The following is a 21,521-nucleotide window of genomic DNA, read 5'->3' as shown; positions in this document are numbered from 1 at the left end:
GTGTGTATCCATCACACTGTATCTGTGTGTATATCTGTGTGTGTATCTCTGCATGAGTACGTATCTCTGTGTTTGTATCTCTCTGTGTGCGCAAATGTGTGCGTGTACCTGTGTGTGTGTGTACATGTGTGTGCATCCGTGTCTGTGTGTGTGTCTCTGTGTGCATGTGTATCTCTGTGTGTGCTTGTCTGAGTGTCTGTGTATCTGTATGTGTGTGTATATCTGTGTCTGTATATATGTCTATCTTTGTGTGTATGGGTATCTGTGTGTGTACCTGTGTGTGTGTTTGTGTATGAGTGTAGATCTGTGTGTGCATGTGTGTGGAGGGTATCTGTGCGTGTATATTTGTATGTGTATATCTGTCTGTCTATCCGTGTGAGTATATCTGTCTGTATATCTGTGTCTGTCTTTCTGTCTGTCTATCTGTGTGTGTATATCTGTCTGTATATCTGTGTGTGTATATCTGTCTGTATATCTGTGTGTGTATATCTGTGTGGGTGTATATATGTCAGGGGAAAAAAACAAAAACAGGCAGACAATGCAGGGATCCCTCGTGGACGTTCCCCTTCAAAACAAGTATACCGTTTTGGATGCTGTTGAGGGAGATGACCTACCGGGGGAAGGTCCTAGCAGCCAGGTCTCTGGCACTGAGTCTCGCTCTGGGGCTCAGAAGGGAAGGGGGGAGAATAGAACAGCAATAGTTGTAGGAGATTCAATGGTTAGGGGAATAGATAGGAGATTCTGTGGTCGCGAGCGAGACTCCCGGAAGGTATGTTGCCTCCCGGGTGCCAGGGCCAGGAATGCCTTGGATCGTGTCTTCAGGATCCTTAAGGGGGAGGGGGAGCAGCCAGAAGTCGTGGTGCACATTGGTACCAACGACGTAGGTAGGAAAAGGGGTGTGGAGGTAATAAACGAGTTTAGGGAGTTAGGCTGGAAGTTAAAAGCCAGGACAGACAGAGTTGTCATCTCTGGTTTGTTGCCGGTGCCACGTGATAGCGAGGCTAGATATTGGGAGAGTGTGCAGCTGAACACGTGACTGCAGGAATGGTGTAGGAGGGAGAGCTTCAGGTATTTGGATAATTGGAGCGCATTCTGGGGAAGGTGGGACCTGTACAAGCAGGACGGGTTGCATCTGAACCAGAGGGGCACCAATATCCTGGGAGGGAGATTTTCTAGTACTCTTCGGGAGGGTTTAAACTAATTTGGCTAGGGAATGGGGGTGGGTTTGTTTGTTTGGGGTAGAGGAGGGGGGGGGGTTGCACAGGATGTAACAGCAGCCGTCTCACATTCCAAAGTCGGCAGCTTTCCTGTTGGGACAGGAACCGTAAACATTCCTGAACCTGGGAGCACCAACCCTGCAAACCTCTGCGGTGGGAGCGGCCCGTCTCTGCGACATGAAGGTGGTCTTCCTCATTCTCCTGCTGTTGGCCGCGGCCCCCAGTGTGGTGGGTGAGTAGCCGCTTCCCGCTGTCCGGGGGAGGGACACTGGGACCCCCCCCCCCCCCCCTCCCCTCCCACCGTCTGAGATTGCTGACGCCCCCAAATGATTGGGGGAATAGCATCGAGCGGTGATGAGGAGGTCGGGAGGCTCCAGTATGATTTGGACAAGTTGAGCGAGTGGGCAAGCAGAGGGCGGATGCAGTGCGAGGGGCTGAATGTGAAGCTAACTAGGCCTGTTGCGAAAGACTGACATATTTTGGGCAGTGTGGATGTACAGATGGATCCGGGTGACCTTGTGCACCAGTCAGTGAAAGTGAGGGGGAGGGGGGGTGCAGCAAACGTAGGTGAAACCACGCAACCAGAAGGAACAGGACCAGGAGGAGGCCATTCAGCCACTTCCTCACATGTTAAACCAGCAGCCACTTTATTCCCCGACTACGCCCCGGCTCCTAACCCTATCCAGCGAGTGGAAACACCCTCCCAACGTTTACCCTGTCTAACTAACCCCCCCACCCCCACAACCAGCACCACCCCCATACCCCCCACCCCCACAACCAACACCTCCTCCAGCCCCCACGACCACCTCCCCCCACCCCTCACCACCACCCCCACCCCTCACCACCACCACCCCCACCCCCCATCGCCCCCCCCACTTCCCCCACCACTCCCAAGAACCTATTTTGTTTATAGAACAAGGGAGAGAGTGAGTGAGAAAGAGGGTCGGGGAGGGAGAGAGAGAAAGATAGATTGACGGAAAGAGAGCAAAAGAGGGTCAGAGATAGAGAGAGGGAGGAGGAGAGATATAGAAATACTTCCTCAGATCTGTCTTAAACGAGCACTCCCTTTCTTTTTTGACAATTGGCCGACAGGGAGGCACTGCGGCCTCACAGCGCCAGGGACCCGGGTTCAATTCCAGCCTCGGTCACTGTCTGTGCAGAGTCAGCATGTTCCCCCCGTGGGTTTCCTCCGGGTGCTCCAGTTTCCTCCCACAGTTCAAAGATGTGCAGGTTGGGTGGTGTGTGTGTATCACTCTGTGTGCATCTCCGTCTGTGTGTGTCTGTATATCTGTGTGTGTGTACATCTTCCTCTGTGTATATGTGTGTATCTGCGTGTGTGTATCCATCACACTGTATCTGTGTGTGCATCTGTGTGTGTATCTCTGTGTGAGTACGTATCTCTGTGTTTCTATCTCTCTATGTGCGCAAATGTGTGCGTGTACCTGTGTGTGTGTGTACATGTGTGTGCATCCGTGTCTGTGTGTGTGTCTCTGTGTGCATGTGTATCTCTGTGTGTGCTTGTCTGAGTATCTATGTGTCTGTGTATCTGTATGTGTGTGTATATCTGTGTCTGTGTGTGTGTATGAGTGTAGATCTGTGTGTGCATGTGTGCGGAGGGTATCTGTGCGTGCTTATTTGTGTGTGTATATCTGTCTGTCTATCCGTGTGTGTATATCTGTCTGTATATCTGTGTGTGTATATCTGTGTGGGTGTATATATGTCAGGGGAAAAAAACAAACAGGCAGACAGTGCAGGGATCCCTCGTGGACGTTCTCCTTCAAAACAAGTATACCGTTTTGGATGCTGTTGAGGGGGATGACCTACCGGGGGAAGGCCCTAGCAGCCAGGTCTCTGGCACTGAGTCCGACTCTGGGGCTCAGAAGGGAAGGGGGGAGAATAGAAAAGCAATAGTTGTAGGAGATTCAATGGTTAGGGGAATAGATAGGAGATTCTGTGGTCGCGAGCGAGACTCCCGGAAGGTATGTTGCCTCCCGGGTGCCAAGGCCAGGGATGTCTCGGATCGTGTCTTCAGGATCCTTAAGGGGGAGGGGGAGCAGCCAGAAGTCGTGGTGCACATTGGTACCAACGACGTAGGTAGGAAAAGGGGTGTGGAGGTAATAAACGAGTTTAGGGAGTTAGGCTGGAAGTTGAAAGCCAGGACAGACAGAGTTGTCATCTCTGGTTTGTTGCCGGTGCCACGTGATAGCGAGGCTAGGAATAGGGAGAGAGTGCAGCTGAACACGTGGCTGCAGGAAAGGTGTAGGAGGGAGGGCTTCAGGTATTTGGATAATTGGAGCGCATTCTGGGGGAAGTGGGACCTGTACAAGCAGGACGGGTTGCATCTGAACCAGAGGGGCACCAATGTCCTGGGAGGGAGATTTTCTAGTACTCTTCGGGAGGGTTTAAACTAATTTGGCAGGGGAATGGGAACTGGATTTGTAGTCCAGCAACTAAGGTAGCTGATATTCAGGATGCCAAAGCGTGTAATGAGGCAGTGGGGAAGGGAACACTGACAAAGGAGAGTGTTTGCAGGCACGGAGATGGGTTGAAGTGTGTATACTTCAACGCAAGAATCATCAGGAATAAGGTGGGTGAACTTAAGGCATGGATCGGTACTTGGGACTACGATGTGGTGACCATAACGGAAACTTGGATAGAAGAGGGGCAGAAATGGTTGTTGGAGGTCCCTGGTTATAGATGTTTCAATAAGATTAGGGAGGGTGGTCAAAGAGGTGGGGGGGGGGGGGGGGGGGTGGGGAGGTGGCATTGTTAATTAGAGATAGCATAATAGCTGCAGAAAGGCAGTTCGAGGAGTATCACCCGACTGAGGTAGCATGGGTTGAAGTCAGAAATAGGAAAGGAGCAGTCACCGTGTTAGGAGTTTTCTATAGGCCCCCCAATAGTAGCAGAGATGTGGAGGAACAGATTGGGAAACAGATTTTGGAAAGGTGCAGAAGTCACAGGGTAGTAGTCATGGGTGACTTTAACTTCCCAAACATTGAGTGGAAACTCTTTAGATCAAATAGATTGGATGGGGTGGTGTTTGTGCAGTGTGTCCAGGAAGCTTTTCTAACACAGTATGTAGATTGTCCGACCAGAGGAGGGGCAATATTGGATTTAGTACTTGGTAATGAACCAGGGCAAGTGATAGGTTTGTTAGTGGGGGAGCATTTTGGAGATAGTGACCACAATTCTGTGACTTTCACTTTAGTAATGGAGAGGGATAGGTACGTGCAACAGGGCAAGGTTTTCTATTGGGGGAAGGGTAAATACGATGTTGTCAGACAAGAATTGAAGTGCATAAGTTGGGAACATAGGCTGTCAGGGAAGGACACAAGTGAAATGTGGAACTTGTTCAAGGAACAGGTACTACGTGTCCTTGATGTGTAGGTCCCCGTCAGGCAGGGATGAGATGGTCGAGTGAGGGAACCATGGTTGACAAGAGAGGTTGAATGTCTTGTTAAGAGGAAAAAAAGAGACTTATGTAAGGCTGAGGAAACAAGGTTCAGACAGGGCGTTGGAGGGATACAAAATAGCCAGGAGGGCACTGAAGAAAGGAATTAGGAGAGCTAAGAGAGGGCATGAACAATCTTTGGCGGGTAGGATCAAGGAAAACCCCAAGGCCTTTTACACATATGTGAGAAATATGAGAATGACTAGAGCGAGGGTAGGTCCGATCAAGGACAGTAGCAGGAGATTGTGTATTGAGTCTGAAGAGATAGGAGAGGTCTTAAACGAGTACTTTTCTTCTGTATTTACAAATGAGAGGGGCCATATTGTTGGAGAGGACAGTGTGAAACAGACTGGTAAGCTCGAGGAAATACTTGTTAGGAAGGAAGATGTGTTGGGCATTTTGAAAAACTTGAGGATAGACAAGTCCCCCGGGCCTGACGGGATATACCCAAGGATTCTATGGGAAGCAAGAGATAAAATTGCAGAGCCGTTGGCAATGATCTTTTCGTCCTCACTGTCAACAGGGGTTGTACCAGGGGATTGGAGAGTGGCGAATGTCGTGCCCCTGTTCAAAAAAGGGAATAGGGATAACCCTGGGAATTACAGGCCAGTTAGTCTTACTTCGGTGGTAGGCAAAGTAATGGAAAGGGTACTGAAAGATAGGATTTCTGAGCATCTGGAAAGACACTGCTTGATTAGGGATAGTCAGCACGGATTTGTGAGGGTAGGCCTTGCCTTACAAGTCTTATTGAATTCTTTGAGGAGGTGACCAAGCATGTGGATGAAGGTAAAGCAGTGGATGTAGTGTACATAGATTTTAGTAAGGCATTTGATAAGGTTCCCCATGGTAGGCTTATGCAGAAAGTAAGGAGGCATGGGATAGTGGGAAATTTGGCCAGGTGGATAACGAACTGGCTAACCGATAGAAGTCAGAGAGTGGTGGTGGATGGCAAATATTCAGCCTGGATCCCAGTTACCAGTGGCGTACCGCAGGGATCAGTTCTGGGTCCTCTGCTGTTTGTGATTTTCATTAATGACTTGGATGAGGGAGTTGAAGGGTGGGTCAGTAAATTTGCAGACGATACGAAGATTGGTGGAGTTGTGGACAGTGAGGAGGGCTGTTGTCGGCTGCAAACAGACATAGATAGGATGCAGAGCTGGGCTGAGAAGTGGCAGATGGAGTTTAACCCTGAAAAGTGTGAGGTTGTCCATTTTGGAAGGACAAATATGAATGCGGAATACAGGGTTAACGGTAGAGTTCTTGGCAATGTGGAGGAGCAGAGAGATCTTGGGGTCTATGTTCATACATCTTTGAAAGTTGCCACTCAAGTGGATAGAGCTGTGAAGAAGGCCTATGGTGTGCTAGCATTCATTAACAGAGGGATTGAATTTAAGAGCCGTAAGGTGATGATGCAGCTGTACAAAACTTTGGTAAGGCCACATTTGGAGCACTGTGTACAGTTCTGGTCGCCTCATTTTAGGACGGATGTGGAAGCTTTGGAAAAGGTGCAAAGGAGATTTACCAGGATGTTGCCTGGAATGGAGAGTAGGTCTTACGAGGAAAGGTTGAGGGTGCTAGGCCTTTTCTCATTAGAGCGGAGAAGGGTGAGGGGCAACTTGACAGAGGTTTATAAGATGATCAGGGGAATAGATAGAGTAGATAATCAAGAGACCTTTTCCCCGGGTGGAACAAACCATTACAAGGGGACATAAATTTAAGGTGAAAGGTGGAAGATATAGGAGGGATATCAGAGGTAGGTTCTTTACCCAGAGAGTAGTGGGGGCATGGAATGCACTGCCTGTGGAAGTAGTTGAGTCAGAAATATTAGGGACCTTCAAGCAGCTGTTGGATAGGTACATGGATTACAGTAAAATGATATAGTGTAGATTTATTTGTTCTTAAGGGCAGCACGGTAGCATTGTGGATAGCACAATTGCTTCACAGATCCATGGTCCCAGGTTCGATTCCGGCTTGGGTCACTGTCTGTGTGGAGTCTGCACGTTCTCCCCGTGTCTGCGCGGGTTTCCTCCGGGTGCTCCGGTTTCCTCCCACGGCCCAGAGATGTGCAGGTTAGGTGGGTTGGCCATGGTGGATTGCCCTTGGTGTCCAGAATTGCCCTTAGTGTTGGGTGGAGGTGTTGACCTTGGGTAGGGTGCTCCTTCCAGGGGCCGGTGCGGACTCGATGGGCCGGGTGGCCTCCTTCTGCACTGTAAATTCTATGATGATCTATGATTAATCTAGGACAAAGGTTCGGCACAACATCGTGGGCCGAAGGGCCTGTTCTGTGCTGTATTTTTCTATGTTCTATGTTCTATGTGTGTATGTGTACATCTATGTGTGTGTATATCTGTGTGTATATCTGTGTATGTTTGTGAGTGTATTGGTATGTGTGTGTGTATCTGTGTCTGTGTGTGTGTAACTATGCGTGGGTATCGGTGTGTGTGTATGTATGTGTGTATATATCTGTGTGTATGTATATTTATGTGTAAATCTATGTGTGTTGGGGGGGCCTATATGAGTGTGTGTGTATATCTGTGTGTAGATATCTGTGTGTATTTCAATGTGTATATCTGATTGTGTGTACATCTATGTGCCTGTATCTATGTGTACCTGTTTGTGTGTGTGTGTGTATCTGTGGGTATCGGTATGCGCATGTATATATGTGTGTGTGTGGGAGAGCCAGGTATCTGTGAGTGTATGTATTTGTGTGATATGTGTGTGTGTTTCTTTATGTGTCTGTCTGTGTATTTGTGTGTGTCTGTGTGTGTATGTATCTGTGTATGTCTGTGTATCTGTGCGTGTATATATCTGTGCATCTGTGTACATCTGTGTGTGTATGTGTGTATATCTGTTTGTGTGTGTATCTGTGTGTGTGTGTATCTGTGTGTATATCCGTGTGTGTGTACATCTGTATTGTGTGTATGCATGTGTGTGTATGGGTATCTGTGTGCATCTGTATGCGTGGGTATCGGTGCGTGTGTGTATATGAGTGTTTGGTGTGTATATGTACTCTGTGAGTGTATGTTTGTGTGCATATCTGTGTGCGTGGGGGGGCTATCTGTGTATGTGTGTACATCTGTGTGTGAGTATATCTATGTGTTTATATCTGTGTGTATGTATCTGTGTGTGTATATCAGTATGTATATCTTTGTGCGTGTGTACATTTGTGTGTATATGTGTCTGTGTGTGTATATCTGTGTGTATCTGTTTTTGTAAGTGTATCTGTGTCTGTGGATGTTGGTGTGTGTATATATGTGTGTGTGGGGGGGGTCGGGGATCTGTGTGTATGTGTGTCTGTATGTGTGTCTGTATGTGTGTCTGTATGTGTGTGTTTGTTTGTGTATGTGTGTATGTATATATGTGTATCTGTGTATATATCTGAGCATGTATATCTGTGTGCATGTATATCTGGTGTGTCTGTATCTGTGTGGCTGTGTATCTGTGTGTGTATATCTGAGTACGTGTATCTGTCTGTGTGTGTCTGTGTGTGTGTATCTATGTGTCTGTGTGTGTGTATCTGTGTATGTGTGTGTCTTTCTTTGTGTGTATGGGTATCTGTGTGTGTATCTATATGTGTGTGCATCTGTGTGTATGGGTGTATATCTTTGTGTGTATATCTGTGTGTGCACGTGTGTGTGGTATCTGTGTATATGTGTGTATCTATGCGTGTATATATCTGTGTGTGTGTAAGTCTGTGGATGTATATCTGTGTGTGGGTGTATGTATGTGTGTTTGTGTACATCTGTGTGTGTATATCTGTGCATCTTTGTGTGTGTATATTGTAGCCACCTAAAATGGCTGACTCCCGATTAGAATGGTCAAACCAAAATGTAAAATGGCGAACAAAAGAGGCTGATGGGAAAATCAGCCAACAGGACTCAAACGGACAACTGCAGGTAAAACAGTGTATTCGCCTCTGGGGAAGTTGGCCCAGACCGATACCTGCAGCCATCAACATCACAACAACCCAGCAATCTGCAAATTAAGCAGCCATCCCTGGGAACAATTGCTACACATTAGCAACATAAAGCCGATCCAGACCTTTCGGCACCAGCAGGGGCTGTGACAAAGGAAGGTAGACAACCCCCCCCCCCCCACTCCCGATCAAGGAATCGCCCCATTATTGGAGCATATCGAACCAAGTGATTGGGACCAAGTCCAATCACTTGGAACCAGGTACGAGGTCCGCCCCAAGAGGCGGGAAGCCCCTGGGGGCTATAAGAATAGGGGCCAAGTTCAGATCGACCCTTCTGTTCCTGCTCGCAACCTTCGAGACCCTTCGACAAAGAAAACAGTAAGTCTTACTCCAGCGATCGCTACCAGATAGGTGCTCCTGACTATCGACTTGTACCAGCTTTGAATCCCGCAGGCTCAGACCTAATTCGAAAGACCATTCGGTTCCCTGACCTGGTGGGCCATTTCCAAAGTTAAGTATTGGCCTTTAGTGGTAGGTAGTAGTCTAGAAGTAGGATTATTGTATAAGTATTAATTGCTGTATATAATAAATGATCGTTGATTTTACTTTTACTGAGCGGTGTGTTGCATTATTAATCATTACTTGAGTTTGAACCACGTGGCGGTATCAGAAAGATACCTGGCGACTCGTGAGCAAAGGTGACAGAATTAGAGCTAATAAAACTAAGGCTAATAAGAGCAACAATATCTGTCTGTGTATATCTGTGTGTGAATCTATGTGTCTTTGTATCTGTTTGTGTGTATATCTGCATCTGTGTATCTCTATGTGTATAATGTGTGTAGATCTGTGTGTGCATTTGTGTGTGGGGTATCTGTGTGCGTGTATATCTGCCTGTACATATGTGTATGCATATATATCTGTCTGTGTGCATCTGTGTGTGTATCTCTGTATGTCTGTGTATCTGTGTGTGCATCTATCTGTGTGTGTGTATCTGTCTGTGTGAATATGTCTGTTTGTGTGTATCTGTCTGTGTGAATGTGTGTATGTGTGTCATATGTGTGTGTGTGTCTGTATTTGCGTGTATGTGTGTGTGTATCTTTGTCTGTGTATGTGCATGTGCATGTGTGTGCAAATCTGTGTGCATGTGTGTTTGTGTATGTGTGTGTAACTGTGTGTATCTGTGTGTGTATCTGTGTGTGGATCTGTGAGTGTGTCTGTGTGCGTGTGTATGTGTGTGTCTATATGTTTAGGTGTGTGTCTGTGTATGTGTGTGTGTCTATGTGTGTTTGTCTGTGTGTATGTGTGTGTATGTGTGCGTGTGTCTATCTGTGTGTATCTATGTGTCTTTATAACTGTGTGTCAGTACCTCTGTGTGTATGTGTGTATCTGTGTGTGTATGTGTGTGTGTCTGTATATCTGTGTGTATCTGTCTGTGTGAATGTGTGTGTACATGTGTCTATGTGTGTGTGTGCATGTATGTGTGTATCTGTGTATGTGTGTGTCTGTGTGTGTTTAGGTCTGTGTGTCTGTGTATGTGTGTGTGTCTTTGTCTATCTGTGTGCGTGTGTATGTGTGTGTGTGTTTATGTGTGTATGTGTGTGTATCTGTGTGCGTGTGTCTGTATCTGTGTGTATCTATGTGTCTTTATATCTGTGTGTGTGAGTAGCTGTGTATGTGTATATCTGTGTGTATGTGTGTGTGTCTGTATGTGTGCCTGTATATCTGTGTGTATCTGTCTGTGTGAATGTGTGTGTATGTGTGTCTATGTGTGTGTGTCTGTGTGCATGTGCGTGTGTGTGTCTTTGTCTGTGTGTGCGAGTACATGCGTGTGTGTGTGTATGTATCTGCGTGTATGGGTGTCTGTGTGTTTTTGTGTGTGTATATCTGTGTGTGTTGTTGCTAGTTTTAGCCTTAGTTTACTTTATTCTTATTCTGTCACCTTTGCTCATGAGTCACCAGGTATCTTTCTGATACCGCCACGTGGTTCAAGTCCGAGTAATGATTAATAATGCAACACACCGCTTAGTAAGAGTTAAATCAACGCTCATTTATTATATACAGCGATTAATACTTATACATTAATCCAACTTCTAGACTACTACCTACCACTAAAGGCCAATACTTAACTTTGGAAATGGCCCACCAGGTCGGGGAAACGAATGATCTTTTGAATTGGTTCTGAGCCTGCGGGATTCAAAGGCTGGTATAAGTCGATAGTCAGGAGCGCCTATCTGGTAGCATTCGCTGGAGTAACACTTACGGTTTACTTTGTCGAAGGGTCTCAAAGGTTGCGGGCAGGAGAAGAAGGGTCGAGTTGAACTTGGCCCCTATTCTTATAGTCCCCAGGGGCTTCCTGCCTCTCGGGGCGGACCTCGTACCTGGTTCCAAGTGATTGGACTTGGTCCCAATCACTTGGTTCGATATGCTCCAATAATGGGGCGATTCCTTGATCGGGCGGTGGTCGTTTACCTTTCTTTGTGTCAGCCCCCGCTGGCGCCGAAAGGTCTGGGTCGGCTTTCAATTGCTAATTTGTAGCAATTGTTCCCGGGGATGGCTGATTACTATGCAGGATGGCTGGGTTGTTGTGATGTGATGACTGCAGGTATCGGTCTGGGCCGACTTCCCCAGAGCCGAATACACTGTTTTGCCTGCAGCTGTCCGTTTGAGTCCTGTTGGCTGATTTTACCATCAGCCTCTTCCGTTCGCCATTTTAGATCGGGGTTTGACCATTCTAATCGGGAATCAGCCATTTTAGGTGGCTACAACCCCTCCTTGTGATCCTAACGCGAAGCGTGAAGAATCACATACATTTTGTTCTTCCCATTCCCTGACCCGGGGGGGGGGACACCTCGTACATGGCCTCTGCTCTGACCCTAGCTATGCACAAAAATTTTACCTAACAATTCTAAGGGCGCTATGTCAGACAGGGACATGCATTACAAAATAGCAAACTTGGAACCTCTAATTTATCCTTATTACACTATACTCACGAAACATTGCATTATCCGATCTTCCTAAAACATACAACAAACAATCACAACATTTAATATACTCTTTCCTGGCTTGGCAGTCAAGCTCAGGATCAAACATTTTTATTTTTGTTCATGAAAGGTTTTGTACATCTTTTGATTTGCAGTAATAACGCAAGTGAATGCTCTTTATTATTTTATTATAGATCGCGGGGGTCGGGGGTCTGGTCGTAACCGAATATAGGGGATCTGATCCGATATACTGGGGTTCGAGTGCGGTACGGCCTCCTTCTCCATTTACGGAGGCGCATAGTCTGCACTACACAGCAGAGTATCGCCAACGCTAACAGTGCTTCGATCACGTAGGACAGGGAGTACCAGGTTATGAACCGGGCACACCAGGAAGATGCAGTGTCGCTGGTGACTGGGCTCTGGGTACTGCGGGGCAGTGAAACATTAACGGCAGGGGGGTTTGGCGTTCACGCGCAACCAAATGTCCACAAAAATCATGTTGAGCACGATGAAGGAAGTCCTCATGGCTGTCCTCTTTCCTTTTCTTTCTTTAATTTCTCTTGTATTTTCTCCGGTCCTGGAGCTTCTGGAGTTCTGTAAAAACAAGCATAGTATCTGTAACTATTTTGGGTTAATATCCGGTATGTTCGTGTGTCTGTCCTTTGGGGCCAATTATTCCCTTATAATTGGTCACTATTTTTTTTTTTCCAAAAACAAATTTTGGGACACGGCACACTTCCCAATGATGAACCAGTGCTGATTTACCATCCAAATGTTCCAGGATGTAAATAGCAGATGGCAGCAACCTCAAGGTCGCCGAAACAAATAAAAACTTTTTGAAATGAAAAATGTCAAATGAGCTGCGTATGGGCCGCGACGGGTAAGATTTGGATGGATTCCCCGGGTAGGACGGCTACCAATGCCGTATCTCCCCTACCCGAGCGTGTTTGACCAACGGGCGGGGGGTCCCCAGGCAGGGCGGGTCTCACGCCGTTTCTCCACTGCCTGAGCAACCGACAAGACGGGCAAAAATGTAGTCATCGTAGTGGGGCTGCCGTAGTGATTCTATCCTTCGAACCAGAAGAGCAGTTACGACCGGGCGTCTGATACCCGAACCAGTATCAGCTGAAGTGTCTGCAGACAAGCTAGTTCCGTTGAACAAGCGTGTGGTCTGTTGACCAGGTATCTGCAGATAAGTTGGTACCGCTGAACAAGCGGCTGGAAAATAAATTCTCCTGTCGGACGAACAACACAAAACAAACGTACGAACAACATAAAACATCCTGCAGGATCCATCAGGAAGGACAACACTTTTCCCAAGCGTTTCCTTTAACCATCATGTGGACACCTCAGTTCTCGGTTGCGAACAGGGTCGCAAAGGGGTTGGCGGATTGGGGGTCCGACTCGAGGTCGTCCCCTTCTCCCGGGTGCCAAACTCTGGAGTGAATTAGGGCTGAAAGGGCTGCTTGGTGTGAGTTGGGGTTGCTCTCGTTGTTTCGGACGAGTCTGTAGGAGTTGTCGCGGTGCCAATGAGTTGTGTCGAGTTGTGTGGGGACAAAGTCGGGGTCGTCCGTGTGGTTCGGTGGTCGGTGGTGGGATTTGTTTCGAAAAGTGATCATGAAGGGATCACTCGAATCGTGGTCAGATTCGCTGGGTGTGGGTCCTGTTGTATGGGGATAGTAGGGAAGCGTGCTGTGGCTATCGTCCGAGTCACAGTCGCTGTCTCTGCGTTCCGGGGCGGAGTGTAGATTGTGGGGGTGGAGTCGAGGTCGAGTCCGTGGCTGGGCTGGACGTGGTGGGGGTTGGTCGGGTTACGTTGGCTGTGGGCGGGGTGTGGTCTGCTGCGTCAAGCATGATGTGGTGGGCGTGGTTTGACTGTGCTCCATAAGCCTTTAACTGGTTTCTATGAAACCACGCAGTCTTACCATTGGGGTACTTGATTTTGTATACCGATGGGCTTACTTTATCCGAAATGGAGTACGGACCCGAGTATTTTGGAGACAGGAATGTGCTGGGGTTATGTACAGACAACATCACTTGCTGTCCGATATCATACTCCGTTGCATGTACTGCCTTATCGAAACAGGCCTTGCTCTGTTTCTTTTTGGTGCCCAGTTTTACAGCGGCTGCTAGCTGAGCCGTTTTGACATTAGCAACTAATTGCTCCACGGCTTTCTCGTGGGTGAGGGCCGTTACTTCAGGGCTGGTCAGGTCTAAACCTAACAAGTATTCTGTCCCTTTCATGGGGCGTCCGGTCATGAGGGTGTGTGGGGTGAAACCTGTGGAGGTGGAAACAGTGTTACGCAAAAACATCAGCGCAAAAGGGAGGACTGAGTCCCAAGTGGTATTCTTCTGCTGGACCATTTTTCTGAGGGTGTTTTTTAGGGTCCGATTCATGCGCTCCACTATACCACTCGACTGAGGGTGGTACGCAATGTGGAATTTTTGGGTGATGCCAAATGTCGTGAGGACGTTCTGCATGACCCGTCCCGTAAAGTGAGAACCTTGGTCCGATTCAATACTGCGGGGGAGTCCCCATCTTGTAAAGATGTGGTGGGTTCGGATCTTGGCTGTGGTTTTCACGGTGTTGGTGCGGGCTGGAAATGCTTCCACCCACTTTGTAAAAGTGTCTATGACCACCAGAACTTATTTATAGCCATTCCTGCAAGGGGGCAATGGACCTATAAAATCAATCTGGAGGTTAGTCCAGGGGCCATTAACGGGTTGGGTGTGGCTGAGTTGGGCCTTTTTGGCATATCTATCGGGGTTGTTCTGTGCGCAGATGAGGCAATTCTCAATGTAATGGGATACATCTTCCTTGAGGTTTGGCCACCAACAAAGCTGTTTGAGGTGGCCTGTAGTGGGATTGATTCCCTGGTGTCCATGACCATCATGGAATAAACAAATCAATTGGTTCCTATCCTGCTCAGGAACTACATAAAGGGTGTCCTTTAGCACCACACCGTCATGTGTGGTCAGTGTATTTCTGAACCTCTTGTAGGAGGCTGGAAACTTCCCTTTCACAATCTCAGTGAGAGCACTACCCTGCTTCTGGGCCTCTACTAGATCCTCGATCCAGTCTGCGTGACCTGAACTGCGCTCACTGGCACACTCACTGGGGCGCTTTCGGGGGGTTTCCAAAAATACCCATGCCTGGATCCTGCCTTAGCCAGTGCGTCGGCTTTTACATTTCCAGGGGGGGAGGAACGATGGTGGCTGCGGACATTTATGATGCCAAAAGTCCTGTTCTGGGCATTTTGTAAAATATAGCGGAGTAATGGGGCTGAGCGGAGGGGTTTCCCGTCCGCGGAAACAAATCCTCTTGTTTCCCAGAGGGGCAGAAATTCTGTAAGGCTGTTATGACATAGAGGCTGTCTGAGTGTATGTCTGCTGGGCTGGGGAAGGAATCTGGGTGGTCTACAATGTAAGCGATGGCCGCAAGCTCTGCTGCCTGCGCGCCTAAGTGTCCGGGGAGTTATAATGCTATTTCCTCGAGGGCTCGTCCCTGCGCGTCCTCAACATAAATCCCACAACCTGTTATGCGTTGCCCATCCAGGACTGTGGAAGATCCATCCACATAAATCCTGATGGGGTCACACGTGTCCGGGTGAGGGGGGCTCTGAGATGAATTTCCTATTTTTCTGGGGGGGGGGGGTGTTTTAGCTGTAAAGGGGCCTGTGTTATGATGTGGAGAGATGATTTCACATTCATGGGGGGTTCTGGGGTACTGCAAATTGTCCGCTAAGTATGTGTGAGTCTTTGTCCGTTTTACTGTGATGTCCCGTCCCTGCAAGAGAAGGGTCCACCTAGCAGCACGGATTTGGCTGACGATACCGTCCTTGAGTCGTCCCTCCAGTAAAAGTTGGGTGGGGGTGTGTTCGGTCAGAATTGTGATGGGGTTCAGTCCGGTAATGTAGGAAAAGTACTGGACTGCCCAGAAAACTGCGAGCAGGTGCCTCTCACAGGCTGAGAATCCCTGCTCCACAGCATCTAAAATTCGGGAGGCATAAGCCACGGGTCTTAGCTGGTCGTGCCGTTCCTGCAGGAGCACGGCTGAAAGGGTGCGGTCTGTGGTCGCTACCTCTATGGCGTAAGGGGAAAGCGGGTCTGGAACTTGTAGTGCGGGGGCTGCTATGAGTGCCTGTTTTAAAGAGTCCACAGCATCCGTATGCTGCGGAAGCCATTCCCAGGGGGCTCCTTTCTTTAGGAGGTCTGAGAGGGGCGCTGCCTGGCTGGCGAAACCGTCAATGTGGTTTCGGCAGTAGCCAACCAGTCCTAAAAACGACCGGAGGGCTGAAACGTTTTGGGGAAGGGGCAATTTCGCGATCGAGTCAATTCCTTTGTGCTCGATCTCGCGTTTGCCGTGTGTGATAATTGTACCCAAATATACCACTTTTTCTTCCAATATCTGGGCCTTTTTGGGGTTGACTTTACAGCCAATGGAATGTAATAATTCTAGGAGTTCGGACAGAAGCTCAATGTGCTCTTCCTTAGTGTCTGTCTGCAGTAGTAGATCATCTACATACTGAACCAGACATTCGGGGCGAGAAAATTTTGCTAGTCCATTTGCCAGCTGTCGGTGGAAAATGGAGGGGGAGTTGTGGAATCCTTGTGGCAGGCATGTCCACGTGTACTGCTGATTTTTAAAAGTGAAGGCAAATTTGTACTGGCACGCCTTTGCCAATGGAATGGACCAGAATCCATTACTGACGTCCAAAACCGTAAAGAATCGGGAATTGAGTCCCTGCTTGAGCATGGTCTCGGGACTTGTGGCTACGGTGGGGGCTGCTGCGGGGGTGACTTTATTGAGTTCCCGATAATCAATGGTCAGGCGCCATGATCCATCGGGCTTTCTCACTGGCCAAATCGGGGCATTATTAGTGGAGGCTATTGATCTAAGTACGCCCTGCTCTAATAAGCTCTCTATTACCTTTGGGATTTCTCCCTCTGCCTCTTGGGGAAATCCGTACTGTTTTTGGGGTCTCGGGTCAGGTCCTGTTCTTTGTACGGAGCCCGTCATCCGTCCACAGTCGTGCTTGTGGGTCACGAATGCTGCCCTGTTCTTTTGCAGAACTGCCCTAACCTGCTTGTCCGTACTAAGCGTGGTCGGGTTGAACCAAAATTCGCCTACGGCGCTAATTTTGTTCGCGTATTCTCGTATGTTGAGCGTTGCGGGGGCTCTTGCGGATTTTGCCATCTTCTAGACACACTGGTTGACTGGATCGAATGAAAGATTGTGGGAATTCATGAAGTCAATTCCCAGAATGTGTTCTGCTGTGTGGGGCAGGTCAACTAAAACCACGGGGTGCTTGGTGGTGATATTGCCGATTTGAATGGATACAGGGGCTGTGATGTGTCCCTGCTGTGAGTGGCCTGTCAAGCCGCTGAGGGTGATAGTGGCTGTAGTGGGCCACGTGTCCTTTTGGAACATGGTGGAGGAATTTATGGTGCTGTGGGACCCTCCTGTGTCCCAGAGAAACTCGATAGGCTGTCCCCGAATTTTCACTGCGACTACGGGGCATCCTGACCTATCCCAAAGGGTATCGCAGATCCAACTGGGGGAGCCCGTACACTGTCAGTCCGTTCCGGTCAAGTCCGTCTGATCCGAACGGGCGCTAACGCTATGGATGTGCTCTGCCTTTTTCTTACCCAGAGTGCCTTAAACAGAGTGTTTTTAGCTGTTAGGCTCTCTGTGGCTTTTTAGGGGCATTGCACTCTTTTGCAAAATGTCCCAAATGTCCGCAATTGTAACATTCTTGTCACTTGGGTGGGGGGCTGTTCTTCCCCTCATTTACCCAGGCGGGGTTGTGAGATGTGGCTTTTACTGCCTGCATGTCTGCGGCGGCTTGCTTTTCCTCGGGGGTTTTGGCGGGTTTATTGTGAACAGACTGCTCCCAAATGCGGGACAATCTTTTTACCACCCACTTCTCGATATGGGCCTCTTCTGAGGGATCATAACTACTACAGGCATTCTGTCCTGCCTCTGTGGCATGGGAGAGAAGGGTGCGGGTCCATTTGGCCATATTGTCTGGGCACGGTCTACGTCTCCAAAAACGGCTTCCAAGTGAATCCACAAGCGTCCTGCGAACGCTGTGGGGTGTTCAGACTTCTTCTGCCTACACTTATTGAGGCTATCTACGGGGTCACCCCAGTTATACCCGATCGCATCCAGGATCACGGTATGCATTTCTGCAAGGGTGCCTCCTCCTACGTTCTGTGGGTCGGGAAGGGCTGCTGCCACCGGTGGATCCAAAATTAGAACCATGAGCTTTACATGCTCTCTCTCATCCAGGCCGTACATGGTCGCCTGATGTTTGATGGTGGCAAAGAAATGGTGGGGGTCTGCGGTGGGGAGGAACGGTGTGATCTTTGCACACACGTCCCGTAATTGGGTCACTGTTAGGGGGGTGGAATATCGGAATTCTGCCTCGTCTGATGTGGCCGTGTGGTGGGTTGTTACAGGGTTCATCGGAGCCTAAACTACCTGCTGTGTGGGGGGTTGGGGTGCTTTTCTCCTTTGGGGCTTTCCCTGCGCTCATGTTCCCTGAACATATCTCTGCGCTGTTTCCTGTAATTCTTCCCAATCAGGGCCGTCTTCCTGGTCTAAACTTTCCCCAAAGGTTTCTTGAAATCCCTTCTGGACAGAAAGCAGTGACTGCAGCTCTGCAATCTGCTTCCGGCACTTTGCATGGTCTATGGTGCTCTGTCTTTGTTCTGTGGTTGCAGCGTCGAGCGCTCTCAAGGCTGCCTTGAGATCATTACATTGTTTCTGTAGCGTCTCCACCTGCTTCTCTGTTTCTTTCCTTACCAGGACTGCACGCTGCGTTTCCTGATAGGCCTTTTCATACTGGGATTGGAAACTACTCAAATGCGCCAGACAAGACTGGTGACCCCGTTTGGCATCAGCCACCTCTTCGTCCTTTGCTGCTAATTTCCTCCTTAATTCCAGGTTCTTTTTCTCAACCTCGCATACATCGACTTTACTCATCTGATGTATGCGCTCTAATTCTTTGCAGAGCGTCCTGACGACCTCCTCTGTGCCTCGCAATTGTGCCAGACAGGACACAATTGCCATCGGCTTGCGAGCTTTTGCTAAGTTATTTTTATGGATCTCACTCATGTTCTCCCACCAAGTATGCCCTATACTTCCGGGACCTGAGTCGTCATTATTGCAGAAATCCTTCCACACGGGCCATCCTTTGCCCTTGAGATATTCTTCTTCCCAAATGGGACACTGTCCCACTCTACTGCTGCTGGTCGCTGCAACCGCAAATTCCTCGGGGTTCATGAGGTGTTGCATTGCCTGCAGGCCATCTTTCCTATCCGCTTGCTTTGTTTAAATTTGGAACAGGGGGCTAAGGTGGTGTCATAGATGCGGGAACGGCTTGTGCTAATTTCCGAAAATACAGACTTCCGACAGTTTTGACGCAACAAAAATCTATCAGTTTTACCTTATATCCTTGTTAGTTACGCATGCATACACACACTTCCGAATTATGACTTATTATTTGAACTGCTTGACACTTGTGTTTTTTTTGTTTCCAATTGGATTCTAATTCAACATTTCTTGGGTTCTCCTGGAGTGGTTTTCCACTTCTAGATCGGGCCCCGTCAGGATGTCGCCGAAATGTTGCTCATTTTAGCCTTAGTTTACTTTATTCTTATTCTGTCACCTTTGCTCATGAGTCACCAGGTATCTTTCTGATACCGCCACGTGGTTCAAGTCCAAGTAATGATTAATAATGCAACACACCGCTTAGTAAGAGTTAAATCAATGCTCATTTATTATATACAGTAATTAATACTTATACAATAATCCTACTTCTAGACTACTACCTACCACTAAAGGCCAATACTTAACTTTGGAAATGACCCACCAGGTCAGGGAAACGAATGGTCTATCGAATTGGTTCTGAGTCTGCGGGATTCAAAGCTGGTACAAGTCGATAGTCAGGAGCGCCTATCTGTAGCGATCGCTGGAGTAACACTTACTGTTTTCTTTGTCAAAGGGTCTCGAAGGTTGCGAGCAGGAGAAGAAGGGTCGAGTTGAACTTGGCCCCTATTCTTATAGTCCCCTGGGGCTTCCCGCCTCTCGGGGCGGACCTCGTACCTGGTTCCAAGTGATTGGACTTGGTCCCAATCACTTGGTTCGATATGCTCCAATAATGGGGCGATTCCTTGATCGGGGGTGGTCGTTTACCTTTCCTTGTGTCAGCCCCCGCTGGCGCCGAAAGGTCTGGGTCGGCTTTTAATTGCTAATTTGTAGCAATTGTTCCCGGGGATAGCCAATTAAAACGCAGATGGCTGGGTTGTTGTGATGTTGATGGCTGCAGGTATCGGTCTGGGCCGATTTCCCCAGAGGCGAATACACTGTTTTACCTGCAGCTGTCCGTTTGAGTCCTGTTGGCTGATTTTCCCATCAGCCTCTTCCGTTCGCCATTTTAGATCGGGGTTTGACCATTCTAATTGGGAATCAGCCATTTTAGGTGGCTACAGTGTGCCTGTGTGTATGTGTGTGTGTGTCTTTGTCTGTCTGTGCGTGTGTATGTGTGTGTGTGTGTATGTATGTGTATGTGTATGTATCTGTGTGTAAGTGTGTGTATCTGTGTGTGTGTGTATGTGTGTGTGTCTCTGTGCATGTCTGTGTGTACGTGTATCTGTGTGTGTGTTTATCTGTGTGCGTGTGTGTTTTGTGTGTGTGTCTCTGTTTGTATATGTGTGTGAATGTATCTGTATGTGTGTCTATCTGCCCATGTATGTGTGTACGTGTATCTGTGTGTATGTGTGTTTATCTGTCTGTGTGTGTGTATGTGTGTGTAGGGTGTGTGTGGGGGCAGGTCTGACACATCCAGACCACTATCCTCCCACCCCACCTTCAACCCCTCCCCAATCTCTCACTACCTTTCAGATCGCGGGGGGGGGCTCGCTCGGGGATGCGGAGAAATGTTTCCTCTCCGAGGACGGCGAGGCTCCGGAACCCTCGTCCGCAAAACGGAGGGAAAAGCAGATTGAATATGTTTAAAGCAGAGCTGGATAGATTCTGGATTAACCAGGGGGGTGGTGAAAGGTTATTGGCGGGGATTGAAGGTTATCGGGGAGGTGACAATCCAATCAGTCTTACTGACTTGGGGAGGGAGGGGGGGGAGGGGTGGCGGGAGGGGTGGCGGGAGGGGGGGGGGGTTGGCTGGAGGGAGTGGCCTCCTCCAGCTCCCAATCTGTATGGAGGAAAGCATCGTGGATTAACCCCTTTCCCCTTTCAGATTCCAAAACGTGGCAGTGTAACTACCTCGGGGGGATGTGCAGCAGCGACGCATCCTGTCCCGCTGGCTACAGCACGGAAATAGGATTCTGTGACGACGGGAGTAACTGCTGCTATTCCTGATGGAGATCCGGGTGGAACGCCGGTCCCCACTTCCCCCCTCCCCCCCAGCATCATGCCATGGGATCGCCGCATGCATTCACCCGGCCCATCGAGCCTGCTCCGCCATTCATCACCATCATGGCTGACCATCCAACTCAACAGCCTAACCCCGCTTCCTCCCCATAGCCCTTGAACCCCTTCACCCCGATCTCATCTGCATCTTGAAAACATACAATGTTTTGTCCTCAACTGCTGCCTTTGGAAACACGCTCTCCTTTCGCAATACAATGTCACTGCATTCCCATCCTTTGTCTGCCTTGTCTTTTACTTCCGGTGACCTGGGGTGGGATAAGTCTCCGTGGCAGGCGGCAGATGGAATTATGGAGGGGAGGGTCACACGATGGGGGGGGGGGGGGGGGTGCAGGGGGTAAGGGGAGATTGGGGGGGGAGACGAGGAAGTATTTTCTGATTTTACTCTGACTCCCCGACACAGAATCTGACAATAATCAGATCATTATTAACGGGAAACTTCCAAAGCAAATCCCGCCAAGCTGATGTGAAAATCAATTTGTTGACTGCGAAGCGACTAAGG

The 21,521-nt window shown here is 48.7% G+C and overlaps 1 long non-coding RNA gene across 1 annotated transcript; it reads left to right on the top strand.

Annotated features, from left to right (window-relative positions):
- Window positions 1-1,276: 1,276 nt before the first annotated feature.
- On the top strand, window positions 1,277-21,233 carry LOC140396036 (uncharacterized). Its single transcript, XR_011936432.1, has 2 exons — window positions 1,277-1,449; window positions 20,829-21,233. It is a non-coding gene; the product is annotated as an uncharacterized lncRNA (long non-coding RNA).
- The last annotated feature ends 288 nt before the right edge of the window (window positions 21,234-21,521 follow it).

The sequence above is a fragment of the Scyliorhinus torazame genome, chromosome 19, assembly GCF_047496885.1.
Source record: "Scyliorhinus torazame isolate Kashiwa2021f chromosome 19, sScyTor2.1, whole genome shotgun sequence".
Taxonomy (NCBI): domain Eukaryota; kingdom Metazoa; phylum Chordata; class Chondrichthyes; order Carcharhiniformes; family Scyliorhinidae; genus Scyliorhinus; species Scyliorhinus torazame.
This window is presented reverse-complemented; position numbering and strand designations above follow the sequence as displayed.